The sequence below is a fragment of the Hakea prostrata genome, chromosome 10 (assembly GCF_041222555.1).
Source record: "Hakea prostrata isolate BN-2017 chromosome 10, UWA_Hpros_2, whole genome shotgun sequence".
Classification (NCBI taxonomy): Eukaryota; Viridiplantae; Streptophyta; class Magnoliopsida; order Proteales; family Proteaceae; genus Hakea; species Hakea prostrata.
Genome location: NC_142609.1, coordinates 38,245,180 through 38,254,969, shown reverse-complemented (window position 1 = coordinate 38,254,969; position 9,790 = coordinate 38,245,180). Strand labels below are relative to the sequence as shown.

Genomic DNA, 9,790 nt, shown 5'->3' with positions numbered 1-9,790 from the left:
ATAAATATCACACTCATACCTCTGAGGTGGTGAAGATGTTTCATAGCCCTTGGATCTCTTGATCCCAAAAGGAGGGTGGCGATGACTTGAGATGCGTAACTTGATCAGCAAGCTAAGTGTCCAAACTTCATGAAGAAGTCTCAAGACAACTGTGCAAAATTCTACTGAATAATGCATGCTGACACAGATGTGACAGCAAGTCCAATCTTCGGCAAACAAAACGGTAGGTATAACACTCAAGAAAGCCTCAGACGAATGAGAATCTTCTAGGTTGTTAATGAGCATTTAATGAATCTTAGTGCATTTAATGTTGAAATTAATGTGTTGATTGACGTCTGGAGAGAGATGCACAGAATCCTCTGGCAACGTTACTTTATTCGAGATGTATATTGTTGGGTGCTCATTAAGAAGTCAGCCGATAAGCCACTCGTGACAGGTGACTGTCACTAGGAAGCCCTCTTTTCAACAAGTTTTTCTGCCGAGAAGTGCCTTGCGAACTTAATGACCCAAAAGACCGAATCAATGTATTGGTTTGCTTGGTTCACCTGAGCGCAAAGGTTCAAACCAAACATTCTTAATAGTATGTGATAAGTAAAATAACTTAAATGGTATTGTCTCTATTGAATTTATTTAAAACTTAAAATATAAAATACCAAAATATCCTTTAAACTGTAAAATGATATTATTGTTCCCAATATAGCTTACCCCACGGAATGACCTAAACGTCTTTATTTCTTATTTATTATAAAATATAGAAAATATGTTAAATATAAAAAAGAAAATTAGGACAAGATGCGTTCAACTCTTCTATTGAATTATTTATTACATTTATAATGAAACTAACATTTTCTCTGATATAGAAATATCAGAGTCTACAAAGAAACAATATATGATTCTTGCACACAATAAGATGATCTTGATATGAAATAATGGATTGCTAAGATCTTTGGTTAATATAGGAATGCGGATCGCCAAGGTCGCATGCTGAGATAGCTGAGATCTTCATTTGGAAGTTACATCTTTTGGTATGATTTCTTTAGGGGTGATGGACATCCATAATCAATATTATTTATAACTCTCTCTGGATGTCCATCAATAGATAATATATCTCGTTAAAACATTACTAAGAAAAACCCTGTGGAAAAAATCTTAGTGAAGGAAAAGGAGTATACATATCTAAATAATACGTATTAGTAGATACCTCATTAAAAATCTTACCAGAAAAACCCAATGGGACAAATCTTGGTGAAAGAAAAAATAGTGCAACACGTATTTTACTCCTTCTAATGATAACATCATGGAGTATCTTTGAGAACACACATTCCAATATCATATATCAATTTCTCAAAATTTGAAGTAAATAATACATCAATAAATAAATTTGCCAAATTATCATTTGAACGAATTCAATAACATTAATTTCACCATTTTGTTGAAGATCATAAGTAAAGAAGAATTTCAATGAAATATGTTTTGTTTTATATATATTAAATAAATAACTTACATTTGCATAACAAGTAAATCGATGTCCACATTCATAAAATAACATCATGTCAATAATTTAGGTACTGAAATATGATTAATATAATTTCAGTATTTTTATATTGGTGAATAAATAAATATTATTAATATACTTATAGAAAATATTATATTTAATTATATATTATTAGACAGACAAGACATAGACTTCTCTTTTAAATATATAATATAAGACATAAAAAAATAAAAAATATATATAATAAAGGAGTATGAAGAAAACAATTTTAATCGATCAAAAGAAAATATCCCTTGACACCCCCTTCACACATCTCAAAAGTTATTCTAACTTTAACCACTAAAAAAATATGTATATATCTTTTCTTAGCACCCTTCCCACATTTCAAAAGTTATTCCAACTTAAACACTAACAAATATATATATATATATATATATATACCCGGCACCCTTATGTATAATAGGAGGAGGTTAAATAAGGGTACTCTCTACCCTCCAGTGTTTTTTTTTAGCATACAGGGACTGAACTCTTCCAACTATCCCCTCCCCTAACGTACACTTTTTTTCTCGCCCAAACCTAACCATACACTCATCCCAAAAAAGACATAAAAAAAAAAAGGCATGGGGCTTTTACCTATAGCGGAACGACTACTTCCAAGGGAAGGTGATCTTTACTCCCTAACATTCTTTTTTTTATTTCTTTTATTTCTTTTTGAAAACTATAATTTTCTGTTTTTGCCAACGGAAACCATAGCTCAAGTTCATATGTATGTTTTTTTTTTTCTTTTTCTTGTTTGGTAAACTTTTTTTTTTTTTTTTAGGTAAACTAGCTCGCATACATGTTGACGTTGATTTTTTTTAGAAACAGGGGGTTATACAAATAAATAATATAATTTAGAGGTAGTCGAAGCTATAATTTAACAACTACTAAGTTTATATCTTCAAATTACGATTCTGCCCTCAATTATTGCCGTTGAATTAAATGTCACCAGGTGTCGCCAAAAGGGGCCGCACCAATACCAAAAATCCACTCTCACTCTCGGACCGAATCTAGTTCAACTCGACTCAAACCGAGCCCACCCAACCACACAAGACACCCTTAACAACATGGCAACATGCAATGCAATGGGATTCCCTTGCCCCCTCTTTTTCCGGATCTGCACCCCACCAGAGGAGAACTCTGTGCCCCCACGGCTTCACCACCACAAATCTCCGTAGACCCCACATATTTTTGTGGTGGTAAACTCATCGAGTAGTACAGAGTATTGAATCCGGATCATCTCCCCGTCGATCTCCCCGTCGAGGGAGCACAGAGTGCTCCCCCATGGCTTCCTGGCCACAAAAATCAGTAAATCCCACTGATAAAAAATTTTGTTTTTTCTAAAAAGTATTTTTCACAGTGAGCCCAACAGATTTTTGTAGTCAAGAAATGTCGGGGAGCACAGTCGGGGTCGCAGATCCGGACTCTGGAGTACTCCCCTGACGGTATGCAAATCCGGAGTTAGAAACAAAACCACAAGCTCAATTAATGCAAGTAAATCTTCTTATCCTTTCCCAGCATCATTAGTCAAACCAAACACTGACCTTATTAATTAAAATTATCTGAAAAAGCAAACAAACAAACAAACAAGCAAAACTAAAACTACGGCGTTCGAATCCAAAGCCTTATTATATTACGGAATTATACAATATACGACTAATCCTTCTGACCCATATTGTCGTAGCTACCCTTCTCCACCGCCTTCTTGAATTTCTGCTTTGCCGATTCCTCTTTAACGCCTTCCATCGTCTCCTTAACGGTTCGACTCACCGATTCCGCCTTTTCCCTGGCTACTCTACTGAATTCTTCCGCCGTCGACCACCCTTTCTCTCCTATTACTCGATCATCGCTCCCGTTGCTCTTGCTATATCTCTGAGACATTTCATCGAACACATTGCACGACACAATAGTTAATTAGCACAAACAAACCAACATAAACCCTAAACCCTCCACTCAAAATGAAAATTAAAAGAAGATCAGAGTTCAAATAAAGTTCTACTTCAAGAACTGGGTTAGGGTTAGTGGGTTACCTTGACGAGATGACTGCCCTGGAGTGATGGTGGTCTCAATAACACTGGCTTGGGCAGTGAAATTCTTTGGAGAAGATGATGATGAGCCATGTTTGCTTATTTCTGGCTTCTCTGCAAACGAAATTGAGAAACAAATTAAAGAGAGTGACCAGAGAAGAAGAAGAAGAGGAAGAAGACTTCACACATCTACCTTGAGAGAGAGAGATAAGAGTGGTGGAGAGGGTGAACTCAAATAGCGAGAAGGGTGCTTTAATGTGGTAGCTAACCTGGACAAAAAGTAATTAGGTAACCACGAGCCACGTGCTGCTGTTGATGTATGACACGCTTTCACTACTATTCTCTACGTATGGTCCCTTCTCATTAAAAAAAAAAGGTCTATTCTCAATTTCTCATCTCTTCCCTCTCGCTTTCATTTTTGTGGATAACTGTTTCTTATTGCTTTCCAGGAAAGAAAAAAAAAATTAAAAAAAATAGCTGTTTCTTATTTGATGAACATATATGGATAAATGTTGTTCCATTTTATCTGGTTGATTTCAATCTTGCTTTTCCTTTGGATAATCATGATTGGCTCAATTTGGATTATACAACGACTGGTCTATTCAATTTTCGGTCGGTGGGTCTAACTCTAACTTAACCAGCTTACTTTAGCCCACTTGATAGTGTCAAGTCGATATTGTCACAATCTTGATACACGAAAATGGTATTGTATGTGATATGATATAGTAAACGATATGGCTGTTTGCTCTCAGTTTTGTATCAAAACAGTGAAATCAATGGAGGGTTAATAGATAAGATCTATACTTCTCAGTGGAGAGGTCATGGGTTTGATCCTTGCAGACGATAAAACTCCCTCTGAGGATGTAATCGAGGTGTGTGCAAGCTGAAAAAAACATTGAAATTGATACCATATTGAATTGAAATTCTTACTAATGATGTTCATTGATGAAGAAATTCTTCCTTCCCCTATGATAAATGAAAAAGAATTGACTGAATTTAAGGTGACAAAGGCTTATTAGGGGACCAAAGTTGTTGGAAAAGTTGATTGCTCATTTTCCAGGAGCCCACGGAGCTTCCATCTTTTTATCATTGTGATACTTTTAATGGTGTTAAATCGATCATGATATCTTTGAAATTACTCATATGCTTTCTTAAGATGGAATCCTTCCTTTTTGGTTGAATCATTATTGAGGATGTTAGTCAATAAATCACTTGGAATCCTTCATTCTCTTGCTTTTTGGCCCACAAATGGTATCAGCTCATCCACATTCTAATCTTATCCTCCACTTTTTTTTCCCATTAAAATGGATGGACTCTTTTGTTCCAAAGAAAAAGGAGGGTGGATGTATTTAATGTGCTAGACGTATGGCCCTCCAATATGGCCAGCATTTCCATGAATTTGAAGAGGAGATCTTTGGTGGTTTGGTGTCCTTCTTCAGTGGGGATTCTGAAATTCAATGATGCATCAATGTTGATGCATCAGTGAGCAGAAATGAGTCAATCTAGGTTGGTGGTATTTTCTGCAATTCGCTTGACGAATTCATGGGAGGATTTGTGAAGTGAGTTGGTGTGGCTTCAGTATTAGAAGTGGAGTTGTTGGCTATTAATGTTGGGTTAACAATTGCTAATGAAGGTCTGAGATTGTTGAAGATAAGAGACTGATTCCAGGTGAATACACCAGATTGTTGATGAAATTAAGGGTCAAGGGGTTGCTGGAACAAGATAGAGCTTCAGTGCTGCACAATACAAAGCCGCGTATGATGAGGATGGAATGAGTGGTTGATCTCGACCACTTGTTTCTTTTTTTTTTTTTTTTTTGACTTTTTCAACCATATCTACTTGTAACTATATATATATATATATATATATATATATATATGTGACTTTGACTTCGACTTTGGTCATACCCCTAAAGTTGAACCCACTTGAACATGGTCTTGTGAATCATATTCACATGGAAGGAAATCGCGTTGCTGATGGAATATCAATAATGCACATTCCTATTTAAGAGGAAGGTACATTCTTTCAAATTCCCTTGCTGATGTTTTGGAGGTCCTACAGGCAGAATCTCAGCAAGGTTTAGTGCCCCCTGGTATTGGTACTTAGTTTTCTCTTTTGGGCCATTGGCCCCATTATTAATACCCAAAAGAAAGAAAAAAAAAAATAGATTTATTGTCTCTTGTTTCCTGATAATACTTTCAACTTTTGCTAGGCCACCAAGAATGAGTTATTTATCCTAGATGTTTTTTTTATTTGAATAAATAAAATTTTAATTTTAATTTCTCATAATTTTGAAGTGGCCTAAATATTATTAGTAATGACAACTTAGTTAAAGGCAACCACCTTGATAACTGTTAGGAGGCTATCCTGGAGGTGTTTGATGAGAACACCATTTTCACAGGGTTCATCTACACCTGTGGATTGTAGAGAAAAACTTTACGATAGTTTTTCTGATAATTCTAATCCCGAGTTTTATTAGCAACAAAATTTTCATTTATTGCATCATTCAGTTGTTAAAGAAAAACTAGAACAACTAGATTTCTTCGACATTAAAGAGAATGATCTGCTTAGAGGTGAAGCTTGAAAACAATTTCTAGATACAAGTTTCTATAGTTAGAAGGTAAGTCGACTGATATTTAGTTAGAAATGGACCATCCATTTCTTTGTAGATATGTGACAAGTGTCTTAACATCACATCCAAGGGTTGAGATCCATTTACAAGTCACGTCATTATTATTTTTTAATTTAATCACAATCATTTGATGTGACTTGCAAATGAACATTAACCTTTGTGATGTTAAGACACATGTCATACATCCACAAAAAAATGAATGTTCATTTCCTGAATAAATTTCTGAAAGTTAGTACATTATCTTTGTATTTCACATGATTAAACAAAAACTAATATAACTTGACTCTGAAGTTCAATATTTAGTAGATTATTATACTCTGTTGTAGTTCTTATAATTTAGCAGTAAAATTGTGTTGAAATTATTCTTTGAAATGTGTCATTAATCCACTAACCCTAGCAAAGACACTCTTGTTTAGCAAGAATGCTTCCAATATGAGAAAACCCTGGCTAACCAACTATATGGACGGAATTCCGCCTCTGGCCAATTATTTGACGCCATCAAAGCCTGGATTTTAGTTGATGTGATCTCTTAGTAACAACCGACACGCTCTCTTCTCTTCTCTTATCTTCCTCCCTAGAAGTAGGCTTCTAGCTAGCCATTACCACTCTCACTTGACAACCTATATGGCTACAAGATGAAACTTGCTCGACGAGAATATGGTCACAGCTAACAATCAACTTAGTTAGTTGGCTGATCTGACTTAAGCAATGGCACTTTTATAACTTTACCATGATATAACCAAGGAACAACATTTAGTCCTAACTCTTAATTAGCTCAGTTTCAGTTTATCGAAAATAAAAACTCATAACAAGTGTTGAAACTTTTGCCAGAAAATTGATATTTTTTCCAATAAGAATGCCATTTTGCGATGATAATTCCATCAACCTTTTTTTTTTGATGATTGTGAAAGAGACGGATAATAATTCCAAATAGTCAATGCAAGATTGGTAGAATGGTAAGATCCATACTTCTCAATGGAGAGGTCATAGATTCGATCCTTGCGGATGATAAAAGCACCATGTCGGGAAATGTCGAGGTATCAAGGTGGCGAACCAAAGAATGGTCCGAGTTATCGTTCCTCAAATATAAATACATTTTGTAATCCTAACTCCTAAAATACCTCATAATTCTCATTATAATACCCATATAATAAATTTTGCAAGAGAAGTGATATATTTTTCTAATAAGAATGCCTCTTTACATAACTCCACCATTTGCTAGGGATTTTTCTAATAAGAATGCCCCTTTACATTTGTTAGGGATTAAAGAGACCATTAACTCCAAATAGTCAATGCAGAATTGGTAGAGTGGTAAGATCCATCCCCAATGGAGGGCTTGGGTTTCATCCTTGCGGATGACAAAAGCTTGTAATCAATTGGATGGGAGGACTGCACAAAAATTTCCGGATGTCATTGGCTGCAAGAAAAGTGAAAAATAACTCTAAATACCTATAATCCTCATTATTACCCACTTAGATTCGAAGGCTCTGGCTTTAATAATTTAGTCCTTTGTGCTTGCAACTATCTATCAAATTGGAAAGGTACTCTCCTAGTTAACCAGAAACTACAAATCAATCTCTCATTCGCAGCAATGATAAAACCAATCTAGCTTGAATGTCTGGTAAACAAACAAACTCCTTGGAACATGATAAAATAAACAAAGATCAAACAAAGAGACTAATCAAAGAACATCTGCTAAGACTACTTGGACATCCTAATCTATTGAACCATGGGAATACTCAAATAATTGATGATGGACCGATTATCAGACTGGACCGTTACCCGTCCGAAGCCAAAAGTCACGACCAGCCGTATCACGTAGACAGAGTTAGTTTGCAAATGTGGGGTGGGAAAAAAGAGATGGGAAAAAAAATGTGACCCATATATGATGGGGTGAAGGAGAAAGAAGTAAATGAAGGGATTTGAGTCTTAAATGTAGGTCTTATTTTGTTGTTTTTCCCAATTTTTTCATAATTTTTTCACAAAATTTTACTTATTTTGCGAGGTTTTGAAAAGGTATCGGCTTATGAGGTGGGAAAATTAACATGCCACCTCACTAGACAAACTTCATTAATTTAATAAAGTTTATATGTCAGCTTTCTCATCCTATGAACTAACTACATTTTTGGGATTTCATATAATAGTTTGTTTTTTTCGAATTTTTTCCCATCCTTCCTTTATTCTAGCAAACAGATTGTTTGGTAAAGAAAGACTCACACACAACAAGGGCCTCCCCTAAGACAATTGATCCAAATGCACATGATGGGTTTTCAATTCTTGTAAAAAAAACATCATTTTCTTGTGGAGTCTTTTTTGGCTTTGGACCGAGGAGTGTTCTTCAGAAGGAGAATCATCTTTCATGGAGTTGGGTCAAAGAATGAAACTTTGTTTGCAACTGAGTGTTCTTTAAGTGAAGGAGAAGCTTTTTCCTTTTTTTGGTTTTATTTTATATTGGTGGATTGTGATTTCAAGCAGTAGAGTTGGTGCTTAGTGATTTTTTGACTGGACGAAGGAAGAAGATGGGTAAATTATTTGTTTTTATTTTTGTTTTTTTCTTTTCTGGATTGCAGTAAATTCTTCGTTTGCCTACCCGAGGAGTAAGGTAGGTAAAGGAATTTTTAGTTATATTGTATTTATTAATACCTTTTAGGGAATTTTTTTTTTTTTTTGTAAACAACACTTCATTCATATAACTAAAAGAAGTACAAACATAACTGCATGAGAACACAAGGTTCGAAACGAACCAAGGAGCGGACAAGGACCAAACTGTTTTACATGCAATAGACAGGGTCAGCCAGGGTAAGGGTTGGGTCAAGCCCAAAATGGATCACGTCCACAAAACCTTTAGAACAAAAACACTAATAAAGCATTAACACCCACACAGGGGGACAAACATATAACACCCACATAGGGGGACAAACAACACGCCTCAAGGGCGGACACATAACTCCTATAGGCGTATCTATCAAGCTCGACGCAGAAGAGCTTTGGGCGCGTATCTATCAAGCTCGACGCAGAAGGACTTGTACCCAAAGCTGGAGTTGTTCTGCGGTGTGCACCAAAAGGGAACGCTGCAAGCAAAGGAGCTGTTATGTGAAAAAAAAAAAAAAAATTGCAACTGCAGATCTAAGGGGAAACCCTAGATCTGATTATTAACTGAGAATGAAATGGAGAAAGTGAAATGGAGGTAGGAAGGAGGAAGAAGGAGATGGGAAAGAGGAGTAGGGAAGGCAGGTGGAGGGGACGGGGGTGAAAAATAACAGAGCCGACAGGAGAGAGAAACAAATAGAAACTGAGAAAAAATGGAAAAAACAGGGAAATGGGAGAGAAACAGAGAGGATAGGAGAGAGAAACAAAAGAAACGGAGGATGTGAGAAACGGGAGAGAGGACGGCAGAGAGAACAGAGATGAAGTGAAAGAGAAAGAACCTGGGGAGGTGAGAGAAAAAAAAGAGAGAAGAGACGAGAGAGAGAGCCGCAGAAGAGGAGAAGGAAACCGGAGATTGTGACGGAGACAGAAAGGAACAGGGGAGGCGGAGAGACTACTCAGGCGAGCCTCTCCGCCTCAAGCTTCTCAATCTGGTGGAGGAGTTGCAGA

At 36.2% G+C, this 9,790-nt stretch overlaps 1 long non-coding RNA gene across 1 annotated transcript; it reads right to left on the bottom strand.

The window, feature by feature from the left end:
* Window positions 1-3,030: 3,030 nt before the first annotated feature.
* Window positions 3,031-3,804, bottom strand: LOC149002796 (uncharacterized). The gene is made up of 3 exons (XR_016170350.1): window positions 3,755-3,804; window positions 3,565-3,675; window positions 3,031-3,406 (listed from the first exon to the last, which is right to left on the bottom strand). It is a non-coding gene; the product is annotated as an uncharacterized LOC149002796 (long non-coding RNA).
* Between the last annotated feature and the right edge of the window lie 5,986 nt (window positions 3,805-9,790).